Consider the following 19,686-nt stretch of genomic DNA (forward strand, 5'->3'; position numbering starts at 1 on the left):
TTTATTGAACTCTGAACACTTTGAACTCTGGTCATGGAAAACATGCAAGAAATGTAAAATAGTTATGTTGTGTGTGTTAATACAATATTGTGGCAGACGCCAACTCACAAATTTATTTTTGATGTTTTTATCTTATATACTCACATATAATTACTTTTATATATATTTTGCATATTGCGTCTGTCTTTATGTGTCTTATCGCTAATACTTGGTCAGTTTAGCAGTAACTAAACCAAAGTGTTAACGACTCTATTAATCATTATTTCTTATTCCATTTCTTACTCGGCTTCATTATATGGTACGGGTAAATATATGTATATATCAGAGAGCGGGTTCGCTAGGAGGGCAGAGTAGTCAGAGCTCCGCGACTGATGGAAATTCCTTCGGAATAAAGTGAACGAAAACCATACTCACTTCTTTCACATTTTACGCAGCATTTCTAGCAATCTAGATCATGCCCAAGTAAAGGCGGCAGAATCCTTCACAATATTATATTTATATTACACTATATATATTATTTGTATTAAATTTTATTTTTTATAAATTACGTCAACCAAGTCGATAACATGTTTAATGTGTTAACGCTTCACGTATCGACGCTTACAAGAACTGAACCATTTTAGATTTTCGTTAGTTTAGAATTTGACAGAAACTGAAGAACAAGCTGCATGGGCACATAGTCTGCATATTGTTATAAACGTCAGCGCTGACTAGCCACTCGCAAGTGGGTTCTGGTACAAGTTGTCTTACACCAAATGAGCAATAGCTCTCATGCACAACTAATTGTTGCAAGCAAGGTGATTGGTGAATGAGTATGACTCTTTATTACACTAGCTCTATGAGCATAAAAAGACAGAACAATTAGATACAATTCAATGCTGAGATGAGTTTACAAGTAATAAACACTTGTAAATGTAATAGTGTCAAGATATATAAGTATACACAGAGCTGCACAGAGGTAAGTTAATGTTACCACGCTGTTCTGATGATCAGGAATGGCACTCTCAGTCTTGTAGTTTTGTATCTCATAGTCCGTACACCTTGCTCTGTGCTGTTGGTTCTCCCCCTTAATCTGGAGCACCTTTGCTTATATAGCAAGGGCTGGGTGTTAATCCATGGGCTTTTCATGCAAGCTGGCTTTTGAATTACAGGGCTAGTCTGAGAAAGTAGCTTAGCTTAGCTTAGTAAATCCATCACAATAGACTGAATTTTGTATTAACAACCTCCAAATAAGAGAAAATTCTATATCAAGGTTGAATATTGGCGTTTTAATGAAAAGTATTGTAGCCAATTACCTGTGTACCAGTCTGGTGACAAAAGTCGGAGCTTATCAGGAAGACAGGAACTGGCAGGTCAGGGGGAGGGGTATTAACTGCAAGACGTTATCAGAATCTAAATCCAATTCGTGTTTGTAGTCTACTTGTTTATTACGTGCGCTTCCACTGCGGCTGTCTTTAGCGGTCTAAACAGATCACAATTACGAGCATTAAAATGTCACATACACTTAATTAATACTATTACAGACATAGTCAGTTTACCGTTGTAAAATGCTAATAAATTCTATTAATATTTCATGCTTAATTATGCTTTTATTCCTATAACAAGCAATGTACAATTTACATTAAATAAAGCTTTTCAACTGAACTTTACTTCTTTGCAACTTCTTTTTAGCAACCCTGTCAGATAACTGAGCTAGCTTTTTTTTTACGAACAAAGCCAATATACATGTATGTAGAGCTGGATGTAGCGTAATACAACCCTAACAGTTGGTCTTACAAAGAACACTAAAGAAACGTTTAGAATGGACTCATTAATGAATACATGTTGTGTTAAGATGTCAATTACAAAAAGAAACACTGCTAATGTTGAAAACTTTTCTATAATTGCCGTTCAACCTGTTGTGTACAATACATGTAACTCTGTCTACCGTCACTCATAACAAATCAGACAAAACCAAATAAGTTTCTAGTCGTTATTAGCTGCCTAACTTCACACAGATGTAGGGTGAGTCATATTTGTGCAATTTCTTTGAGCTTAAAAATTGTATATAGGATTCGGAAACTTCCACAAGATTTATTTATATATGTACTTATATTGGGCAGTCCATAATCATTTTCATCTAAAAAGTGTTTCGCATATGGGATCACAAAAAATACAGTTGAATTATAGCAGAATCACTTAACATATTAGGCAGTGAGAGAACATCCAGTGTTCTAAACAGAAACATAGATGGTACACAACAAGGTGATAACATTTGTAAATTACGCACAAGTCATAATGTAGTCTGTAAAATAAACTACTTGCCCAACAGTGAATTTGACAGAGGCTCAGGTAAACGCAAATCCCACAAATAAAATGACAATGAATGAATTGGAAGTAAAACAGTCTGGCTAAAAATTTATTTGAAAACCTCCTACATAACCTAAGAAGGTTAAATGTTTTTTTTATTTTATCCATGAGAATATCAGCATAGTTACAGTATTCCAAGTAAGATTAGTTAATTAAAATGGCAAAACCAAGAAGAACAGTTGTGTGGTCAGCAACCCCATCAATACTCATTCGCCAACCACTACTACACTTGAAGCACAAAACGAAATATGATTTTCTCAGAATTTATGGTCATCTCGTTGTTATAGCACCACTTTAAATATGAAAGATTAGTAATGGTAGGCATTCTGATAGATCTATGGGTGAGGTGTCCACGTTAATAGAGTTATTCTGATAGATGTGCGAGTGAGGTGTACACATTAATAGAGATATTCTGATATATCTGTGAGTAGGGTGTACACATTAATAGAGTTATTCTGATATATCTGTGAGTGGGGTGTACACATTAATATAGAGTTATTTGTTTATAATGGAGCCTTGCTGACAAAGTATTCTTTCAGCTCCACAATACTGTTCTCAAGCAAATACATAATGAAATGTTGGATACATTCCAGTTTACTGGATTAAAGGTGAATTGTCGAGCATCGACAAAAGTTCTGTGAACTGCTTGCCGATCTGATTCACAAATAATTTCTCAGTCGCGTGATCTTGTCTTAGAATGTTTTCATTTTGTGCAAAAACAAATCAATTTGTGATTGCTTTTTAATAATGGTTGAGATATGAAGCGACTGTTTCTTTTTTTCGATCAACCCTGCTACTTAATTTGTTATGAATGATTTCCCTTGCAGTGTTATCATGGTTTGAATATAGAGGTAGAGTATATATGAGGTACAGTATATATGAGGTAGAGTATATATGAGGTAGAGTATATATGAGGTAGAGTGTATATGAGGTAGAGTATATATGAGGTAGAGTGTATATGAGGTAGAGTATATATGAGGTAGAGTGTATATGAGGTAGAGTATATATGAGGTAGAGTATATATGAGGTAGAGTATATTTGAGGTGGAGTGTATATGAGGTAGAGTATATATGAGGTAGAGTGTATATGAGGTAGAGTATATATGAGGTAGAGTGTATATGAGGTAGAGTATATATGAGGTAGAGTGTATATGAGGTAGAGTATATACATGTATGAGGTAGAGTGTTTAGATGTTTATAGTGTTTATGTTCATTCCACGACAATCGTTAGGAGTTTCTGATGATATTGATGAGATATCAGAGTCAGATTTGCTTGAAGTTGGTGTAGATGAGAGTTTAGCATTCAATTTATCTTCTGAGAAGTTATTGTATGTGGTCTCAGTGTCAACTTCCAGCAATTGTCGCTTGGTTTACTCAAAGTATTTAAATTCTTTAAATGGGGCTCCTTCGACTCCATTTGTTGATTTACTAAATGTTACCCACTTGACAAACAATCCAGTCTTCATATCTATAGAGAGTGCATAGATAAATAGATATTAACTTCCTTTACACCGGTCAATGCTGTTTAAAGGTCAAGCATTTCGATTGACCGGTGCAAAGGAATCGTTTGAAATTGATCGTCGATCTTTTCCTCCATCAAACTTACTGAATGCTGTTAGCAAACCACCTATATCATCATAAGTTATTCAAAAAATGGTGCTCCGTATTATGTAGGGAAGACAAATTCTAGAAACTATAAAATAACATGAAAAGTTTTTGGAATTCCATGACTCACACCTTCGAACTTTCCATGCACAAGGGCAATGCAAGCTTTATTTAGTTACTAAATATAAACACATTCAATGTGATTACTTAGCAACAAGGAACATGTTTATATTTTTTACCTATATCAAGTGCACATGGTAGCTACGTGCATGTGGGGGGGTTCTAAAGTGAGTCATTGAATCCCTGAAAAACTTTTTATATATTTTTATAGAAAGGCTTTAGAAGTTTTTGTATAATCTCATTGAACCTGATGCTTGAAACAGCATCAGGTTTAGTGTTCAATTGTTTCGGTGTTTTATTAATATTATACAACAAAAACAGTTGCCATGTGATGATAATTCCAAGTCTTCATAGCAGCAGGTTTTCAAGTTTTGAGATACAAACTGCATAATAGTATTTGGTATTCTCTAATAAATTGCTGACCTTAGAAGTTTGTCTAATAAAACAGCATTCCAGCTTCAGAGCTATTTTATTGGATATAGGGTCTAGCAATTGCTTGGAATGTTCTAGACTTTGTTCTCTAAAAGAAACATGCCTTGGATGTCTCTGTGCTGACATTTATTTTAACTCTCTTAGTATTAAATAGCAGTTAGAAAAAGAATCCTCTGGACAGGGGCTTTGTTAGTTTTAGGGTTTCTAAAGTATTCTGATCAAATAAGATGCCTCTGAATTAGAGCCCTGAATACTCAAGCTTTAGCTGTATGGATACCATATATCATTATAGATGTTTACGTGTAGTCTACTGGTAAATATATTGGTTGGCTTATTTGTTTCACTCAACGCAAGTGCTTGTTTACAAGGTTACACACAACAGAAGTTACATACAGTTATGAAAATATTCATTGTCACCAGTAATATTGGAAATCGCAAGTCAAACTAGCGCAAAGTTATCCTATGACATCCATTGATGTGTTGACAGCTGGCTGCAAACTTTGAGTGTCTCTATCAGCAATGAATTTGGCAATGGAGTCTTCTCCAGCCAGCGGCAGAGTAGACTGGGGGAACATTAGTATGACACATGTGTCTGTCTTTTTGGGGTCTTCAGTATTGGTTTTGTTATCATCCCTATCAGACATTGTCTAAAATTCACACTGACAATTGTTAAAAATAGATCGCCACTTAGAAACATCAGATAAGCCGATCATTCAGAGACATATTTATACAAAATGAAGATGTGAGTCTGTTTAAATACTGGTATGTCACTGAGCAAAGCTCTATGTTGATGTCTGGAAAGAGAAACCACTCACAATTCTAAACTAGTCCATACAGGCAGTAACTAGCAATAGAGACTGACTACCATCTAAAAACAGAACCTTCTAGTTTCTAATACATGACAAGTAGTTGTGGCTATCATTTCTATTAACAAACTCTTACCTTCTTTGCTGCTAAATAGATGTCTCAAATATTTGCCAGCATAACTTTAGAAGATCTCCACAGAATAGTATTATGCCTACAAATATTAGCAATGTCAACTGCATGCATGTTTATACAGTTGTTTTACAAATGAGTACATGTGAACACAGTTGTTTTATAAATGAGTACATGTGTACATATAGCTATTTTATAAATGAGTACATGTGAACACAGTTATTTTATAAATGAGTACATGTGTACATATAGCTATCTTGTGAATGAGTACATGTGAACACAGTTATTTTATAAATGAGTTTATGTATAGACAGTTACTTTCACTTACATTAGTTCTACACCCCTCAACTAACAATAAAGAGTATTTCATAACTTTCTTATTATTTGTAAAATCATGAACTATGATAAGACTATAGCAAATATAAGGTAGCAGTGATGAAATAAGAAAGAGAGCTATATTCTTATGATGTTGTAACAGGTATAGAATAACATAAACAAACATCTTTGGATCAATTTATTTGAAGCTGTCTAAAGCCATAGAGAGGTTATCATGAGAATTAAAGCAAAAAGAAAAAATCCTGAAATGAGAGAAAAGAGGCTGGTTGTGACAGTGATAAACAATTAAAGTAATATTAACCTAAAGTACGTGTAATTTAAGTGGGACTAGTTTTGTATCTCTACAACCACTTCAACCTAAGTGTTGTCTGTCTACTATATTGCTCAGGTTACAGCTTAATCTTCTACTCTTTAAATTATATATACAAGTATAAGTATATGAATGCAAAGTGAGAATAAAAACTTATTTTTATTAATTATCATTTTCTTTATTTAATATTTTAACATGAACTTAATTTTTGAGTTTAGTCATTACGTACTTATGTAACACTTTTGTGCTAACGATGTGTGTATTGACTCAATATGTTTATCATTAGGCTTAAAAAACTTAATGCATTCTCATAGCAATATTAGCTACAACAGAAGACGATTTTGTTATAAAACACAATTATCAAATTAATTTTGAATGCCAAGAGTTAAGTGTAATTTATTCACAACTTAACTCACCTTTTAATGAACTGCAGTTAGTGAATCTCAACCTTCTAGCTCACCTCAAGTAATGTGGTGTACTTTGAACATTCTGTTTTATATCAGAAAATTGATTGCAATCTAGTATAGCTCAGTACATATAATTTTTAATTAATTTTTTAGGAGCAGCCTGATTTCCACCCACATTTATGTGTTGCCCTTTTAAAAACCTACAGAGTGTCAAGGACAGAATTAATTAGTAGCCAATCAAATCTAAGTCACTGACAAATAAGTAAACTGAAAAATGAGAGTAGGCGGCGTATAGTAATGGAAACAGAACACAAAAGAAAAAACAAAGGGCTTACTCATGGCAGTCAATTTTAATATTAACAATTGTAGTAGAATATATCATGCATATATAACTATAGGCCTATTTATATATTTATGAAAACATATATATATAGTTATATAGATACATATAGATATATATATGTCTACATAACTATATATACACCGCATAAATGTGGCTTGCCCAGATACCGACAGCAATCAACTCAAGTCAGTTGCAGAAAAGTGCGCTATTGGGAACAGCTAAGATCTTGAGGCGAGCACTCAAACTTCCAGATCTCAGCTTCTCAGATAGTCTCTCAGTTATTATTCAAGATTTAAAGCTTTAGGTCTACATGTATAAAGCTGTACAAATTGACTTTAATAAAATATCAACTCTCACTTTTTACTTGGCTAGATATAAGCTATATCAGAGAACTGCTGTTTGCTGCCTTAATGGAAAGCGGAGACATGATAGCTCTTTCGAAAGCTTACAAAGCGCAAAGCAGAGTTAGTCAATGATCAATTAAGTCCAAGGCTTCTGCATTTAAGTAAAGCAGTCAACAGGAAGAGTAGTCTGCTTATAGTAAGATAAGGGAAAGATACTCACTCAACAGGAAAGGAGCAAATGGAGAGCTCGTTTAGAGCAGTTCATGTTATAATCTTGTTAACAGCCATATATATGTTTGATATAGAGAGCTGAGAGTTTCGATATTAATAACAACAACTAACTCTAAGGTTTTCTTCTGGCTATCATCTTTTCTGTGACCTTGTTTATTTTAGTTTTATTCATTTGTATTTCTTTAATAAACGCTGGTAGACAATAAGTTTTAAGTTCACCATCGGAACATACTAATTGCATATAGCTGTCTTGTGCAACCTTTTGTAAAACCTATGACTCACTTCGGAGTATTCCATGCTCAAGGTAATAAGAGCTAACAAGTTTAAACATGTTTAGTAGTTGCCAAGAGACCTTCAACAGTGTATTGATTAGCTGGTTCAGTTATGATTAACACTTCCGTTTGCAGCTATAGACAGCAGAATAAGCTGAACACTAGCCATCAAAAGGCGTGTTAGTCGTTCATCGTGCACAATAGGCTGACGTAAATTGCATATTAACCTCCACCTGACTGACTTACCTATGAAGATAATAGGTCAACACTATGGCTTCATTAAAATAAAATCATAGACTATATTCATATAATAAGATAGTGTTAATGTATTGGTAGTCTTATGTACGTGTGTTTTAGTTGGAAAAGACTGAGAACTCGATGTTCGGTATTTACGTAGTACGCAATTATTCAAATCATGTTACAATGATAAACTCTCTGTTTACCTTCAATTCATTAAACAAAATTTAAAATACTTCTTATAATCTACTAACAAAGATGATCCAAAAGTAATTTGATATAAATGTTTAACTTACATGTATTATAGTTTGTAATGAGTCAACCAAATACTATAAATAAAATGAATAAGTATTAGACTCATGGTTTATTGCGTGCAACTGAAATACCATAACGGAGTTTGAATATTTTGGTAGACCATTTCATGTACTCTATATGTTTGATATATAATCAAAAGCTTGGAGGGTACAAGAAATCTGATAGAAACTATACATGTAAATGTCATACCGTGTGTGCTGACTAGAGTCTACTTGGAAAGCTAAAAATATATCGATCTGTTACATCACAAATCATGTACCGGCAGCATGCTTCAAAAACTTCCATACGCTTCCCAGTTCCATGAGTCATGAAAAATCTTTGAAAAGTTTTCCATGAGCAATGGAAACCAACACTGATTGTTTTGTTAGGTGTGAAAAGCAATGAACCAGTCAGCAGTCTATTGATCTCTTATTGATCTCATGGATAAAGTTCAGCAATATTCCAACTAGCCATACCACTAATTAAATTCTAAAATGTATAAAAACAAAACACTAAGTGATTGCTGAAAATGTGTCCTTGTGTTGGCAATGTAATACTATCGTACAATGAAGTGTAGCAGTCTAAAACTTTGTTCAGCAACTTTTAGTGTCTAAATCTAAGCTATCATAATGCTATACATTTATCATGTATTTACTTTGAACTAAACAAGTTGTGTTGATATACAAACCATGCATAGAGAGGGCAGAAACACTAAAAACTGAAAGCCATAAATCTGTGATCAACTTCAGACATTTAAAACTTTAAAACTGGAAATAAAATTATTACAAATATAAAAGTAGTAAAACCATAATTATTTTATTTAAAAGTCTTCAAAACAAAATAACTATTTCTAGCTTGGAGTTCTTTTGACAATTTAAGTGTTAAAAATAATTGTGAATCCTTGTAGAAACAGCAGAGAATTAGTTATTGTTTATAGACGAGTTTTTAACTGGCTCAACATTTTGCCCAAGATCCATCGTTCTGGTCAACACTTCTTCTCTAACACAGTCTTCAGCAGTGGAGTCTCTTTCAGTGAGAGATTGAGTAGGCTCTGGAGACATCAGTATGGTACAGTTACAAGTGTCTGAATTTGTTTTGTTTTGGTCTCGACTAGCCATCCTTAAAATTTGGGTGCTAAAGAATATAAAGTAAAATATTCAGGTGACTGTTTAGACAAGTTGACAGTGTCAGTAAACCTGTGATGACAACAAACTCTCAAAGACTCTCAACGACATTAAGCAAAGCTCAATGCTGCTGCCTGATAAGCAAAACCACTCACTGTTTTAAACCAGTTTATAATGGCAGTAACTAGCAATAGAGCCTGACTTCTCCATCAGTTAAAAATAGAACATTGTAGTTTTCAAATAAAAAAATTGTTGTCAATCACTCCTTTAAACAAGTGAACGTCTCGTTCCTTAATGACATACTGTTATACAGTATTTGTGAATACATTAACCAAAAAACTATTTTAATTGATCTTATTATGCTAAAAGCAACTAAAAAGTGCTTTTTGATGCAAACGGATCATTCGATGAAAAGTCTCAGAGAACTGGTTTGACAAAAGTTGTTAAATACTCTCTGTATTATTATTCAAGGTTCAAACCTCAGGTCTAAATGTATAAAGCTGTACATATTGACTTTAATAAAATATCAATTCTTACCTCTTGGTTGGATAAATGGAAGCTTGATTAGAAAGTTGCTGCCTGCTGCTTCAATAGAAAGGGGAGGAATGATTTCTCAAAGAATAAATCTATATCAGGAAATTTTCCTGACTCATTGTAGATAGAGAGGAAAGACTTACAAAACTAAACTTTCACTCAATAAATTACCTGTGATGTTATTAAGCATGCTTGCCATTTACTTGCAACAGAGCATTATATCTAAGATGCTAAACTAGTTGATAAAAAAACGTTTCTTAAATCTTTCACACAGCTATGTAATTATTCTTCTTAAGATATTAAATATTGTCTGCACTTCAATTTCATGAGTGTTCGTAAGCACTTTAATAGTTTCTAGTTGTATGAAATGTGTACCAGACACTTCTTAGCACTGTCTGACAGAATGAATCAAAATAAGTGTAGGGAGTATAGCAAGTTGTGTGTGGCGCTGATCTAAGATAAAGAGTTTAATGTTGACAGTAAAGGCTTATAACACTAATGAATATAATTATTTTAATTATTTGAAGATAATTCTTTCAGCATTAATGAATATAATTCTTTTAATATTTTGAAAAAATTAATATTTTTATCTTTAAAAAATGAGTCTGACCATCAAACTTATGAACGACACTGTTGATAAAATGTCTATGATATTGCTCTCAGACTAGATATCAGACAAAAGTATCAAACTAGACATCAGACAAAACTTTTAGATTGGAGCAAACTTTCAGGCTAGAGATCAGACACAATTTGTCTATGTTTCAACTTTCAGACATAACTGTATATGTCAACATATATATAATTATGCAAATTGTATATATATATGTAACATGTATATATAATATGTATATATATGTATATATATATATGTATATATATATATTTATATATATATATATATATATATATATATATATATATATATATATGTATATATATACATATATATATATGTATATATATACATGTCTGGTATATCATTCTGCGAGTTTTGATATTAACAGCAATATACATGTCTGGTATTCAGAGAGCTGAGAACTTTGATATTCACAACCATATAAATCATATACATGTATATATCTGGTATTGAGAGAGCTGAGAACTTTGATATTAACAGACATATAAATCATATACATGTATATGTCTGGTATTGAGAGAGCTGAAAACTTTGATATTCACAACCATATAAATCATATACATGTATATGTCTGGTATAGAGAGAGCTGAGAACTTTGATATTAACAGTCATATAAATCATATGCATGTATATATCTGGTATAGCTGAAAAGCTGAAAGCTTTTAGTGAAACTGGAAAGCTGAAAGTTGTGATATCAACAACCATATCTTGATATAACTAGTCAAAACTAAGCGTAGGTTTTCTTCTAGCTATCATTTTTATTCTGGCTTTTGATCAAGGAAATAAGAGCTAACAAGTTTAAACATGTTTAGTAGTTGCCAAGAGACCTTCAACAGTGTATTGACAAAGATCGCTAGCCATTAAAAGGCGTGTTAATCGTTCAGTGTGTACAATAGGCTGACGTAAATTGCATATTAACCTCCACCTGACTGACTTACCTATGAAGATAGTAGGTCAGCACTATGGCTTCATTAAAGTAAAACCATAGACTATATTCATATAATAAGATGGTGTATTGGTAGTCTTATGTAAGTGTGTTTTACTTGGAAAAGACTGAGAACTCGATGTTTGGTATTTACGTAGTACGCAATTATTCAAATGATTTTACAATCATAAACTCTCGTTTGCTTTCAATTCATTAAAAAAAATTTAAAATGCTTCTCATAATCTACTAACATAGTTGATCCAAAAGTAATTTAATATAAATGTTTAACTTATTATAGTTTGCGATGAGTCAGTCAAATACTATAAATAAAATGAATATAAGTATTAGACTCAGGGTTTATTATTGCGTGCAACTGAAATGCGTAATCAAAAGCTCTGATGGTACAAGAAATCTGATAGAAACTATAAATGATATACCGTGTGTATTGATTAGAGTCTATTTGGAAAGCTAAGTATATATTGATCTGTTACATCACAAATCATAGATCGGCAGCATGCTTCAAAATTTTCCATAAGCTTCCCAGTCCCATGAGTCATGAAAAATCTTTGAAAAGTTTTCCATGAGCAATGGAAACCAAAACTGATTGTTTTGTTGGGTGTAAAAAGCAACGAACCAGCCAGCAGACTATTGATCTGTTAACTTCATGGATAAAGTTCAGCAATATTCCAACTAGCCATACCACTAATTAAATTCTAAAATGTATAAAAACAAAACACTAAGTGATTGCTGAAAATGTGTCCTTGTGTTGGCAATGTAATACTATCGTACAATGAAGTGTAGCAGTCTAAAACTTTGTTCAGCAACTTTTAGTGTCTAAATCTAAGCTATCATAATGCTATACATTTATTACGTATTTACTTTGAACTAAACAAGTTATGTTGATATACAAACTACACATAGAGAGGACAGAAACACTAAAAACTGAAAACCATAAATCTGTGATCAACTTCAAACATTTAAAACTTTAAAACTTGAAATAAAATTATTACAAATATAAAAGTAGTAAAACCGTAATTATTTTATTTAAAAGTCATCAAAACATAACAAATATTTCCAGCTTGGAGTTTTTAGTTCTTTTAACAAATTAAGTGTTAAAAATAATTGTGAATCATTGTAGAAGCAGCGGAGAATTAGTTATTGTTCATATACGAGTTTTTAACAAGCTCAACGTTTTGCGCAAGATCCATCGTCCTGGTCAACATCTCTTCTCTAACACAGTCTTCAGCAGTAGAACTTCTCACACTGGCAGGTTGAGTAGGCTCTGGAGACATCAGTATGGTACAGCACCCGCCACCAGATCCTGTATTTGTGTCATTTCTGTCTCGACTAGACATCCTTAAAATTCAGACAATAAAAAATATAAAGTAAAATATTCAGGTGACTGTTTAGACAAGTTGACAGTATCGGTAAATCTGTGATGACAATAAACTCTCAAAGACTCTCAACATCACTGAGAAAAGCTCAATGCTGCTGTCTGATAAGCAAAACTACTCACAGTTTTAAACCCGTTTATAATGGCAGTAACTAGCAATAGAGACTGACTTCTCCATCAGTTAAGAATAGAACCTTCTAGTTTCTAAATGAAAAACACTGTAGGCAATCACTTCTTTAAACAAGCAAAAGTCTCGCTCCTTAATGGCATACTGTTATACAGTAATCGTGAATACATTCATGGAAAATAACTATTTTAATTGATCTCATTATGCTAAAAGCAACTAAATAGTGTTTTTTGATGCAAATGGATCATTTGATAAAATGCTTCAGAAAACTGGTTTAAACAAAAAGTTGTTAAATACTATCTGTATTTTTATTCAAGATTTAAACCTCGGGTCTAAACACGTAAAGCTGTACATATTGACTTTGATAGAATATCTATTCTTACCTCTTGGTTGGATAAATGGAAGCTTGAATAGAAAGCTGCTGCCTGTCGCTTCAATGGAAAAGGGTGGAATGCTTGCTCAAAGAATAAATCTATATCAGGAAATTTTTCTGACTCATTGTAAATAAAGAGGAGAAAATTACAAAACTAAACTTTCACTCAATAAGTTACCTGTGCTGTTATTATGCATGCTTGCAATTTGCCTGTAACAGAGCATTATATCTAGGATGCTAAATTAGTACGTATATGTCTGGTATAAAGAGAGTTGAGAACTTTGATATTAACAGACATACAAATCATATACATTTATAAGTCTAGCATTGAGAGAGCTGAGAACTTTGATATTAACAACCATATAAATAATATACATGCATATGTCTGGTATTGAGAGACCTGAGAACTTTGATATTAACAACCATAAAAATCATATACATGTATATGTTTGGTAATGAGAGAGCTGAGAACTTTGATATTTACAGACATATAAATCATATACATATACATGTCTGGTATTGAGAGAGCTGAGAACTTTGATATTAACAGCCACATACATCATATACATGCATATTTCTGGTATTGAGAGAGCTGAGAACTTTGATATTAACAGCCATATACATGTCTGATAGTGAGAGTGGTAAGAACTTAGATATTAATAACCATATAAATCCTATACATGTATATATCTGGTATAAAGAAAGCTGAAAGTATTGATATTTTAATACAATCATCATATTTTGATATTAATAGTCAAAACTAAATCTAGGTTTTCTTCTAGCTATCATCTTCTCTTTTGTCTTTTTTATATTTGTTTCAGCTATTTGCATCTTATTAAAGGTTGAAAACAAACCAAAAATTTAAAAGGTAATTACTGCGCTATTCTAATTGCTTAAAGCTGTCATTGATGACTTTGCAAAAAGGTTATGACTCAGGTCGGAATATTTCATGCTCAAGGAAATAAGAGCTAACAAGTTTAAACATGTTTAGTAGTTGCCAAGAAACCTTCAACAGCGTGTTGACAAGAATCGCTAACCATCAAAAGGCGTGTTAATCATTCAGTGTGTACAATAGGCTGACGTAAATTGCATATTAACTTTCACCTGACTGATTTACCTATGAAGATAACAGGTCAATACTATGGCTTTATTAAAATAAAACCGTAGACTATATTCATATAATAAGATGGTGTAGTGGTAGTTTTATGTAAGTATGTTTCAGTTGGAAAAGACTGAGAACTCGATGTTCGGTGTTTACATAGTACACAATATTTCAAATCATGTTATGATGATGAACTCTCTGTTTGCTTTCAATTCATTATACAAAATATCAAATGCTTCTTATAATCTACTAATAAAGATGAGCCAAAAGTAATTTAAATAGACGTTTAACTTATTATAGTTTGTGATGAGTCAGTCAAATACTATAAATAAAATGAAAAAGTATTAGACTCAGGGTTTATTGCGTGCAGCTAAAATGCTATAGCAGATTTTGAATATGTTGGCAGACTATTTTATGTACTTTATATAGTTAATAGATAATTAAAGGCTTTGATGGTACAAAAGCTCTGATAAAAACTGTAAATGATATACCGTCTGTACTGACTAGAGTACACTTGGAAAGCTAAAAATATATCGATCTGTTACATCACAAATCATGTACCGGCAGCATGCTTCAAAATTTTCCATAAGCTTCCCAGTCCCATGAGTCATGAAAAATCTTTGAAAAGTTTTCCATGAGCAATGGAAACCAAAACTGATTGGTTTGTTGGGTGTAAAAAGCAACGAACCAGTCAGCAGTCTATTGATCTGGTAATTTCACGGATAAAGTTCAGCAATATTCCAATCAGCCATATCACTAATTAAATTCTAAAATGTATAAAAACAAAACACTAAGTGATGGCTGAGAATGAAAGTTGCTGTGTTCGGCAATGTAATGCTATCGCGCAATGCAGTGTAGCAGTCTAAAACTTTGTCCAGCCATTTTTAGTGTCTAAATCTAAGCTACCATAATGGTATACATTTATTACGTATTTACTTTGAAATAAACAAGTTGTGTTGATATGCAAACCACGCGTAAAGAGGGCAAAACCACTAAAAACTGAAAACCATAAATCTGTGATCAACTTCAGACATTTAAAACTTGAAATAAAATTATTACAAATAGAAAAGTAGTAAAACCATAATTACTTTATTTAAAAGTCTTCAAAACAAAACAACTATTTCCAGCTTGGAGTTCTTTTGACAAATTAAGTGTTAAAAATCATTGTGAATTATTGTAGAAGCAGCAGAGAATTAGCTATTGTTCATAGACGAGTTTTTAACTGGGTCAACATTTTGCGCAAGATCCATCGTCCTGGTCAACATCTCTTCTCTAACACAGTCTTCAGCAGTGGAGTCTCTCTCAGTGAGTGGTTGAGTAGGCTCTGGAGACATCAGTATGGTACAGTTACAAGTGTCTGAATTTGTTTTGTTTTGGTCTCGACTAGCCATCCTTAAAATTTGGGTGCTAAAGAATATTAAGTAAAATATTCAGGTGACGGTTTAGACAAGTTGACAGTGTCAGTAAACCTGTGATAACAATAAACTCTCAAAGACTCTCAACGTTACTCAGCAAAGCTCAATGCTCCTGTCTAATAAGCAAAACCACTGATAGTTTAAACCAGTTTATAATGGCAGTAACAAGCAATAGAGACTGACTTCTTCATCAGTTAAGAATAAAATCTTCTAGTTTCCAAATTAAAAAACTGTTGTCGATCACTTCTTTAAACAAGTGAAAGTCTCGCTTCTTAATGACATACTGTTATACAGTATTCGTGAATACATTTATAAAAAAAACTATTTCGATTAATCTTATTATGTTAAAAGCAACTAAAGAGTGCTATTTGATGCAAACGGATCATTTGATAAAATGCCTCAGAGAACTGGTTTAAACAAAAGTTGTTAAATACTATCTGTATTATTATTCAAGGTTTAAACCTCATGTCTAAATGTATAAAGCTGTACATATTGACTTTAATAGAATATCTATTCTTACCTCTTGGTTGGATAAATGGAAGCTTGAATAGAAAGCTGCTGCCTGTCGCTTCAATGGAAAGGGGTGGAATGATTGCTCAAAAAATAAATCTATATCAGGAAACTTTTCTGACTCATTGTAGACAGAGAAGAGAAAATTACAAAACTAAGCATTCACTCAATAAATTACCTGTGCTGTTATTATGCATGCTTACAATTTACCTCCATCGGAACACTGTATCTAAGATGCTAAATTAGTTGATAAAAGAAACATTTCTTAAATCTTTCACACAGCTATGTAATTATTCTTCTTAAAGTATTAAATATTGTCTAAACTCCAATTTCATGAGTGTTTGTAAACACTTTAATACTTTCTGGTCGTATGAAATGTGCACCAGACACTTCTTTGCACTGTTTCTGTGTGTCTGAAAAAAACAATCATAAAGACACTTTATGACATCAGTACTGAGTGTAGGGCGGGGTATAGCAAGTTATGTGTGTCGCTGATCTAAAATAAAGACTTTAATGGTGACAGTAAAGGTTTATAACATTAATGAAGATAATTATTTGAATTTTCTGAAGATATTTCTTTTAACATTTATAAAAGTAATTCTTTTAATCTTTTAAAGAAATCAATTTTTCCATTTTTAAAAATTGGGTCTGAGCATCAAACTTATGAATGACACTGTTGATTAAATGTCTATGATACTGCTTTTAAACTAGAGATCAAACCAAACTTTCAGATTAAAGCAAACTTTCAGGCTAGAGATCTGACACAATTTGTCTATGTTTCAAATTTCAGACAAAACTGTATATGTCAACATATATATATGATACATATTTATACATATATATACATATGTATATATATGTATGTATATATATGCATATATATACATGTATATATATACATGTATATATATATATATATATATATATATATATATATATATATATATATATATATATATATATATATATATATATATATATATGTCTAGTATATAAATCTTAGAGCTTTTATACTAACAGTCATATGCATGTCTTGTATTGAGAGACTTGAGAACTTTGATATTAACAACCATATAAAACATATACATGTATATATCTGATATAGAGAGAGCTGAGAGTTTTAATATTAACAACCATATAAATCATATACATATATATGTCTGGTTTTGAGAGAGCTGAGAACTCTGATATTAACAATCTTATGCATCATATACATGTATATGTCTGGTATTGATATTGCTGAGAACTTTGATATTAACAACCATGTAAATCCCATACATGTATATGTCTTGTATTGAGAAAACTGAGAACTTGGATATTAACAACCATATGCATCATATACATGTATATGTCTGGTGTAGAGAGAGCTGAGAGTTTTTATATTAACAATCACATTTTGATATTAATAGTCAAAACTAAGTGTAGGTTTTCTTCTAGCTATCATCTTTTCTTCTGTTGTTTTTTATATTTGTTTCAGCTATTTGCATCTTATTAAAGGTTGAAGATAAACCAAAAATTTAAAAATAATTACTGCGATATTCTAATTGCTTAAAGCTGTCATTGATGACTTTGCAAAAAGGTTATGACTCAGGTCGGAATATTTCATGCTCAAGGAAATAAGAACTAACAAGTTTAAACAAGGTTAGTAGTTGCCAAGAAACCTTCAACAGTGTATTTACAAAAATTGCTAACCATCAAAAGGTGTGTTAATCATGCAGTGTGTACAATAGGCTGACGTAATTTGCATATTAACCTTCCCCTGACAGATTTACCTATGAAGATAATAGGTCAATACTATGGCTTCATGAAAATAAAACCGTAGACTATATTCATATAATAATATGGTGTATTGGTAGTCTCATGTAAGTATTTTTCAGTTGGAAAAGACTGAGAACTCAATGTTCGATATTTACATAGTACATAATTATTCAAATCATGTTACGATGATGGACTCTCTGTTTGCTTTCAATTCATTAAACAAAATTTAAAATGCTTTTTTCAAACTACAGTACTAACAAAAATGAGCTAAAATCAATTTAATATAAATGTTTAACTTATTACAGTTTGTGATGAGTCAGTCAAATACTATAAAAAATGAAAAAGTATTAGACTCATGGTTTATTGCGTGCAGCTAAAATGTATAATGATATGCCGTCTGTACTGACTAGAGTCTACTTGGAAAGCTAAAAATATATCAATCTGTTACATCACAAATCATGTACCGGCAGCATGCTTCAAAATTTTCCATAAGCTTCCCAGTCCCATGAGTCATGAAAAATCTTTGAAAAGTTTTCCATGAGCAATGAAAACCAAAACTGATTGTTTTGTTGGGTGTGAAAAGCAATGAACCAGTCAGCAGTCTATTGATCTGTTAATTTCATAGATACAGTTCAGCAATATTCCAATCAGCTATAACACTAATTAAATTCTAAAATTTATCCAAACAAAACATTAAGTGATGGCTGGGAATGAAAGTCGCTGTGTTCGGCAATGTAATGCTATCGTACAATGCAGTGTAGCAGTCTAAAACTTTGTTCAGCAACTTTTCGTGTCTAAATCTAAGCTATCATAATGCTATACATTTATTACGTATTTAATTTGAAATAAACAAGTTGTGTTGATATGCAAACCACGCATAGAAAAAGCAGAAACATTAAAAACTGAAAACCATAAATCTGTGATCAACTTCAGACATTTAAAACTTTAAAACTTGAAATAAAATTATTACAAATAGAAAAGTAGTAAAACCATAATTATTTTATTTAAAAGTCATCAAAACAAAACAGCTATTTCCAGCTTGGAGTTCTTTTGACAAATTAACTGTTAAAAATAATTGTGAATCCTTGTGGAAGCAGCGGAGAATTAGTTATTGTTCATAGACGAGTTGTTAACTGGGTCAACATTTTGCGCAAGATCCATCGTCCTGGTCAACATCTCTTCTCTAACACAGTCTTCAGCAGTTGAGTCTCTCTCAGTGAGTGGTTGAGTAGGCTCTGGAGACATCAGTATGGTACAGCCACAAGTGTCTGAATTTGTTTTGTTTTGTGGTCGACCAGACATCCTTAAAATTTGGTTACTAAAGAATATTAAGCAAAATATTCAGGTGACTGTTCAGACAAGTTGACAGTGTCAGTAAACCTGTGATGACAACAAACTCTCAAAAACTCTCAACGTCACTGAGCAAAGCTCAATGCTGCTGTCTGATAAGCAAAACTACTCACAGTTTTAAACCAGTTTATAATGGCAGTAACTAGCAATAGAGACTGACTTCTCCATCAGTTAAGATTAGAACATTCTAGTTTCCAAATTAAAAAACTGCAGTCAATCACTT

Source organism: Watersipora subatra, chromosome 1 (assembly GCF_963576615.1).
Source record: "Watersipora subatra chromosome 1, tzWatSuba1.1, whole genome shotgun sequence".
Classification (NCBI taxonomy): Eukaryota; Metazoa; Bryozoa; class Gymnolaemata; order Cheilostomatida; family Watersiporidae; genus Watersipora; species Watersipora subatra.